Source organism: Budorcas taxicolor, chromosome 11 (genome assembly GCF_023091745.1).
Source record: "Budorcas taxicolor isolate Tak-1 chromosome 11, Takin1.1, whole genome shotgun sequence".
NCBI lineage: Eukaryota > Metazoa > Chordata > Mammalia > Artiodactyla > Bovidae > Budorcas > Budorcas taxicolor.
Window position 1 is genome coordinate 128,885,831 of NC_068920.1, and position 8,003 is coordinate 128,893,833.

Consider the following 8,003-nt stretch of genomic DNA (forward strand, 5'->3'; position numbering starts at 1 on the left):
TTCCCCTCAAAACTAAACAAAATGCACATCAATTTATTTCCCATAACATATCTTGTATTTACCAAAACCTAGGTTACACTTGAAACTATGCACTAATTCTTAGGACAAGGAACTAATCAATTGGTACAGAGTTTGGAACATAACTTTGAGACCAAACTGTAAAACAACCTAACAGCCTTAATTTCACATTTGCCTTTTACAAGAAAATCATATAAAAAACATTTTTGCAAAATAAAAAATAAAAAAAATCCTGATTTCATCATTTCCCTGGAGCCTCTCATACTCCTTTCATATTCCTTTAAAGCACCTTTCTCATTGTCATTCCTGCTGGGTTTCCTCATCAAAAGTTAACCAGTCTAACACTGCCGAATTCTCACTAGCGCCTCTTTTTAAATTAAAGGATAAGAGAAATTGTACAAATCTTAGGTATGCAACTTGAATTTTTCATATACATACACCCCTGCCATCTCAGGATACAGACCATTTCCAACATCCCAGAAGGTTCTTTCATGCCTCTTCTAGTCATTACCAACACCACCCCTTGGAGGAACCACTATTCTGACCTGGAAACAGCTGTTACCTGTTTCTGAACTTCATTTGAATGGAGTCACATAGCATTCAATGAATTATCTGGCTCATTCAGTCCGTGAGATCCATCAGTGTTGATGTGTACATCAGCAGTAGCTCCTTCTCTTTCATTGCTTCTTTAAGTTTTCATTATATAAATAAACCACAACTTATTCATCCATTCGATTGCCAATGTCCAGTTGGGTTTCACCTAATTTTTGGTTATCATGAATAAAGGTGCTAAGAACATCCTTTTACTTTTCGGGGGAGGGGTAGAATATACATCTATTTCCCTTGGGTATATACTTAAGAATGAAAATGATGGGTCATGGGCAGGATTAGATACAGCCAGTTTTCCAAGATGAGTGTACCATTTTACATTCCTACCAAAACATTTAAGAGATCCTGTGGCTCCACATCCTTGCCAAGAAAGTCACTGACACTCTTTCATTTTAGCCATTCCAGAAGGCAGACAGTAGCATCTCACTGTTGTTTTTTCATTACTGTATTAATTAATTTGCATTTCTCCATTGACTGATGTTGAACACCTCTCTATATGCATACTGGCCATACAGAGATCCTATTCAAAACTGTTGTACATTTTAAAATAAAACTTTTTTCTTACTAAGTTTACATAATATACATACATCTGCAGGATGAATTGCCATTTTCTTCTTCCAATCTGTATTTTGCCCTTCATTCTCTTAATGTTATCTTTAGATGGAGAAAAATTCTCAATTTTAACAAAGTCTGAAGTCAAATTTGTCAATCATTGTTACACTCATTGCCTTAACTCTTTTTAAAGAAATCTATGCCTACTCTACTCAGTAGTCCTTTGATTTCTGCTTATGGTTTGAACAGTTCCTGGCCTTGCTCTGAATTCATGAATTCCTGCATCTCTGCAAGGTTTACAATTTCATCATGTGGTTGATTTCAAAAGCATTCATGTTATGTTGTTGGTGATAAGACAACTCTAGTATTATGGAAATTTGAGCAGTGGTCTTTTACAACTAGAGAATTCATTTGTGACTACATTTGTAATATGACTTCTGTACAAATATATTAAAACATAATGTTAACAAAGGCGGGGGGGAACACCCTGTAACACTTGTTATTCTAATATTTTACTTCAACCACCCAGTCTTCCCATTCCCTTTGAGTGGCTTTCCTTCAATGGGTCACTTTACATTAGACCCTACTGTCCTCAAGGATATAATTAAAAGTTCTATAGTCTCAGCGATCAGAAGCCTAGAGGCTTCTGTTAAACGTGGTTCTGTTACACTTTACGTAACCCAGCACCTCAGAGGGTTTACAGGTTTCCCAAAACCCAGTAACAAAGAACACCTTGCTCCATCCTTTTCCTTAAAATTTTTAACAGTATTTCTGATCTCTAACCATATGGTTACCAAAACACCCCAAATATAACACCTTAGTCTTACCTTCACTCCCTCAGCAGGTGCTCCCCTCCCCACCCTACTATTCTTAACACCCAGCCATCTTCCATTCTGCCTTCAAAATGTGTGTGGTGGACTCTGAACTTTGCTGTCACAGTGAATGCCCTGCCTCACTCCCTCTCTGGAGTATGGAACCTGCCCTTAACTGGTTTCTTCCTTACATTCTGTCTTTGACCCTGCCATCACCAAAGTTCCCGTTACAGAGCACAAAGTTGGTCATGTTACTCATCCTTCTATAGGTCCCACTGCCCACAGGATAAAATCACTCTCTCAACTGAGAATTCATAATCTTGCCCTGACCTTTCCTGGCTTCTTTCTCACCAACTTTTGCAAAACTCTGGCCTAACTACTGGGCACTCATGCCCTCTCAACCCAATCTGACATTGCCTCCTCCTTTGCCTAAAGCTCCTTCCCCCTTTACCTTGCAATCAGCTCCCTTTCTTTCTTGCACAGGACCACAGCAAAAGTGACTGTTACCTGCTATGAGTTTCTGCAGCTCTTCGTACCCACCCCAACTATACTTGAGTCCTTACCACCTGCATTAGTGAATTAAACTTCTTTGTCTCACTCAGGATCAGCAATTAATCTTTACATCTCAAGGGCTTGCCAGGGCAGTTCCATGAAGGCTCAATGAAAGAATGAATGTCCCAGCCACTTTTATTCATGTTACCTTTTTTTAATAAACAGAGACTAGCAAAATACATCAAAGCAATCAGTCGTAACACCTAACACAAATTATGTTGTAAAAGTCATCTGGCAAAGTATTCTTTTGAAGAGTTTAATAAAAACTAAAACCTTCTTCAATTATTGATTTGTGCTTCCTCTTGGAAGTCAGTAACAACCCTGTTTTAAAATACTTTTAAAAATAATGGACATTAAAGGTGGGATGACTATATCACTTAACCAAAGTAACTGTAGTCATCACTATATAAATCACTATTGGATGCCAATGGAATGAGTCACAGTCATTATTTATACAACTAAAAGACCACACACAAAATTACTTCATTGAAAGCCTGTTCATATATATCCCCCTAACACATTAACATCACACGTTACAGAAGACAGTATGCCCAGTGGCTAAGAACACAGCCTGGCACCATGACACTAGTAGCGCTATTTGGGGAAAATAACTTAAAAGTTCAATGTGTCTCAGCTTCCTCATCGGTAAAACAAAGATGATAAAGTTCTCACTTCACAATGCTGCTGGGTGAGTGAGCCTGTATAAGGCTCCTGGAACAGTGTCTATAATGTCAACTGTCATCACAGTGCTTTTAACTTTTTAAAGTCCTTTTACCTATACTTTTGTTTTCTCCTCACTACAACAGTGAGATTGCTTGAAGGAGAAATGCTTTGTCCATGTCAAAGATAAGGTAATAAGGAAACAATGATTTCCCTAAGATATTTTCAGTGGCAGAGAAGGAAATAGAAACTGTACCTAACTCCAGCCCAACACCAAATCTCCACAGATGCAGTGTGCAAGAAAGTCTCTTTTGGGTTTTTCCCCATTGTTTACCCTTGGTCCTCAGCAACAGCCTGACTAAGCACCTGGCGGGAAGAAATGGACCATCATTCGCTCAAATTAGAACAAGGAAGACACCTCATTTTCACAGTGCCTGATTCACAGCAGGCACTCCAAAAATACCAAGTGAAAAGGGCCACTGTGCTCTCTCTTAATAACAGAACAAGGTACTCCACTAAATCAAAACTGCTACAGCAAACAAAAATCACTTAACCTGCTTTTCTGTCACATGAAAGTACATTTCATGCAATGTACAATAGGAACTTCTTTAAAACGGGAAAAAAATTTAAATGAATCTTTTTCTTTTATTCTCAAAAGATACAACAGTTTTGCAAAAAGGACTTTCATCAAGACAGTTTTTTAAAAAAACTAACCCAACCTAACTTGGCACTGCCTTCTCCTTTGCCTAAAGCTCCTTCCCCCTTTACTTTGCAATCAGCTCCCTTTCTTCCTAAGACAGGACCACAGTAGAGCGACTGTTACCTGCTATGCATTCCTGCGGCTCTCTGTACCCATCCCAACTATACTTGAGTCCTTACCACCTGCATTAGTGAATCAAACTTCTCTGTCTCACTCAGGATCAGCAATTAATCTTTATATCCCAAGGACTTGGCTGGGCAGTTCCACCAAGGCTCAATGAAAGAACCAATGTTACCTTTTTTCTATAAACAGAAACCAGAAAAATACATCAAAGCAATAAATCTTCACATCTAACATAAATTATGTTGTACAAGTCATCTGGCAAAGTACTCTTTTGAAGAGTTTAATAAAAACTTAAAACCTTCTTCAATTATTGATTTGTGCTTCCTCATATATCATGACAAGCCTTTGCTCAAATAAGGGACTGACACAAATGGACAAAATTTCATTTCTGTAAGACCTTACAGCCCTTCTATAAGGGCTTCCCTGCTGGTGCAGAGGTTAAAGCGTCTGCCCGCATTGCAGGAGATGGGTTCGATCCCTGGGTGGGGAAGATCCCCTGGAGAAGGAAATGGCAACCCATTCCAGTGTTCTTGCCTGGAGAATCCCATGGACGGAGGAGCCTGGTAGGCTGCAGTCCATGGGGTCGCAAAGAGTCGGACATGACTGAGCGACTTCACTTTCACGTTACATTCCTGAGCTTAAACTGAATGTCAGTCTGATACTGAGCAGGGCCCGGTTGGGCTCCTGGGCATGGAGACCTCTTTTGTTCCCCATTCCTTGTAGGCAAGATTCCGGCCTCCCATGACCTTCTCTGAGTTCCAAAGGGCAGGAGGAACAGCAAGGGTAACCACCTGAGGCAAAGATTAAAGGGAACAGAGAGGCTCATCAAGATTAGGAGATTGACCTGCTGAGACCCTGTACATACCCCTCATCTTGTTAGCAACCCCCACCGTTTTGAAACTTCTCAGAAGATGTAAATACAAGACTGTCACCGCCTTGATCCTTATCACAAACTGCTGTCTGACTACATAACCTCTCCCGCTAGCATACTGAGCTCCTGCTTTGCCTCCTGGCAAAGTAATAAAGCTACCCTTTCTTTCTCTTCCATAACTCTGTCTATTTCTGTTTGGCTTTGGTGTACAGAGAGCCAAGATTTTGGCAACAAATCCTCAATTGTACATGCAGCCACGTGCACGTGGAATAGAGCTAAAGAACTTCGAAGGCAGGGGCAATGCCCCCGGAGAACCCACCTGAACCCAGAAAGTACAAGGAGGAAGACTGTCTCCCCAACACCTAAGCGCCCAAACTTTTTACTTCTTCTCTTCCAATGGAGAAGCAGGAGCTCAGACACTCGCCTTAATGATCGGACTTGACATCAGCTCCTCGTTGGGGTCTACCCTTCCTTTCGTGGCACTGCCCCTCTGTCACCTACAAGCAGGCGCCTGGAGGATACAGATAAACCAGTTCCAGCCCCTGCCTTCTCCAGTTCACATCTAAGCCTCGCACGTGGCGGCCACTTGGGACCTTTTGTACATCCGATTTAACAGTGAAAGGCTGGACTGTGTTCGCAACGGTGCAGCTCCTGGACTCGCCCAGGTCTGTAGCAGGGACGTGTTGGTGCGCTTTCTGTAAACACCGAGCAAAGCGGCCCATCGAGCCGGCCGAGCGGCTCTGTGGCCCTCGACGCCTCCGCCAGCCTCCGGGAATCGCTTCCCCACGCCTCCTCTCACCTGAGCCGGTGGCACAGCCACCCGCATCCGGACCCCAATTCCCCGTCAAGTGACCGTTACAGGCGGTCGCATCCCGGGGAGGCCCGCGGTCCAGGGAAGAGCCATGGGACTGCTCCCCCTCCGCCAACCGGGGATCCCCCGACCGCCGCCGCCATTTTCCCGGCGCCGGAACCCCCACCTGACGGCTCCAGCTTCTTACCTGTGGCCAGCAGAGGACTACGCGCGACGCAGTGGAGAGCGCGTGGGTGAGCTGCAGAATCCGTGGAGGTCACAACCTGGGTGCAGAACCCGCCGCTAATTCATCCCGAAGCAGGAGGCGTCGGGCCCGTCGCCCTAGTAATGCGTCCAGACAGGCTTCATCCTGATTGGCTGTGAGCGCCATGACGCAGCGGCGTCCCTGGCTGCGTGGGAAGCCCGGGTCCCCGGAGCCCCGCCCCTGCTCCCGGCCTGGGGCTTCCCGAGGCCAGACACTGAGGGCTCCCTTAAAGGGACCACCTTCATTTCTCCATCTGGCCTCCAGAAGAGGGACTTAGAGAGCGAGGGGGTGTAGGGGCGAGTAGCAATAAGAAATAGGAAATCTGAAGGTCATTTTCCCTCTAACCCCTAGAGTTTCAGAGTGACAATAGAAATCTGGGGAGCTTAATTTAAACTGTGTACTGTGGGAAAATGTATGACCTAAAAATTGAGAACGGAGTTTTCCTGGAGGAACATACTGAGGACTTAAGCCCAGGAGGCAGCCTTTCATATCGCTCTGAGGGGCTGTTCAGAAGAGAAAAGAGAGGAGCCAGGATATTTAGGAACTTATTTGCAACAAAAACTAGGTAGTCGGAATATTAAAAAAAAAAAAAATTACTGTTAATTAAAAGCCAGACAGCTTAAATTAATGAAGTTAGCACTTTTCTACCTATGGAAAGACGCAAGAGTCTGGGCTCACTGAAATAGTTCCTCCGACAGGCGCCTTAACTATCTGGGCGGGGGGGGGGGGGGGGGGGGCGGGCAGTGGCTGATGGCCACAACATCCTGTCTTTACTGATATGGCTGGTGATACTCTTTGTCCACAAAGCCTAACCTACAGAGGCAGATCAGTAATAGAACCAGTTCTAGAATTCAGGTTCGTGACGCGCAGCACCCAGCTCTCCCTACCATGAAGTTTTCCCAGTCAGAGGGAAACTTTACCTCCCGTGAGCATCCCTCACAGAAGGCTGTCACTGCCACTATCTGTCCTGAGACGTCTGTTCCTTAACCTACTAAACTCTAAAGCTCCATGATGTTGGGGACTGCAGTTAAGCCTTTTTTCATTTCCTGCATAGTGCCTTCCTCTTGCTAGTTTTCAACCAAGATTCACTGATTAAAAACCCTAAAAAGAATAAATTTAACTCCCCATCACACACTTAGCCACTTTACCTATGTTTATGGACTTTGTTCATTTATTCATCAGAGTACAGAGGGGAAAGAATTTTTTTTCAAAATACAGAATTCCTGTCCTCACAAAATATGGAGTGTAACAATAATGAACATCTAGGTTTGGGATGCATAGCTCCAATATAGCTAAATTATACTCCATTGGAGTTCCCTGGTGGACCAGTGGTCAGGACTTTGTTCTCTCACTGCTGAGGCCTGGGTTTGATCCCTCCTCAGAGAACTAAGATCCCACAAGCCACAGGGTGCACCAAACAAACAAAAAATTATACTCCAAACTCTCTGTGAATCAAAAGTTTACATGTTCTTTTTCTAAAATCAGCTTCACAAACTCTCCAGTTTTATTCAGAAATATTGAAATTTGAAATTGTGTTAGAAAATGAAGATTAAACAACAGAGGGAAACACAAAGACAGAAGCCAGCTCTATCAATTACCCCTGTGATCTTAAGCCTCATTTAAAAAAAAATCTTTAATATAAGATTGCTAGGAAAAAAAGTTATCTAAAGTCTTACCTCCTCCACTCACCCCGACAAGTTTTTTAATTTGTTGTTATTAGAGGCCAGGGGGGAAATCCTGAAAGCCTTGGAGATGGATTTTTGAAAGAAGGAATTATATAATAGTTTATCTTTGCATCTTTGTAACTCCTAGAATAAAAAGTGCCAACTGATGAAGAACTGACTTCTGACATCAAGTCAGAACATTAACTGACTTGATGAATCATCCTGGTTTCTTCTCTATCTCAATTCCCTAGCCTTAGGAGTTTTTGAGGAATGGAGCAGTGGAACCTGAAGGAAAAGGGTCAAAACTGTAGAGACCAAAGGCATTAGCTGTTGTTTACCACGTGTGTGGCTTTTCCACACCAAGCTATTCTCCAATGCTCTGTGGAC

General features: G+C 43.1%; 1 protein-coding gene across 1 annotated transcript in view; it reads right to left on the reverse strand.

Annotated features, from left to right (window-relative positions):
- LCLAT1 (lysocardiolipin acyltransferase 1) overlaps positions 1 to 6,020 on the reverse strand; it is a 187,502-nt gene extending 181,482 nt beyond the window's left edge. Inside the window, exon 1 of the mRNA XM_052649266.1 lies at positions 5,896 to 6,020. The gene's annotated coding sequence lies outside the window, so the exon portion shown is untranslated. The remainder of the gene's footprint in view (positions 1 to 5,895) is intronic.
- Between the last annotated feature and the right edge of the window lie 1,983 nt (positions 6,021 to 8,003).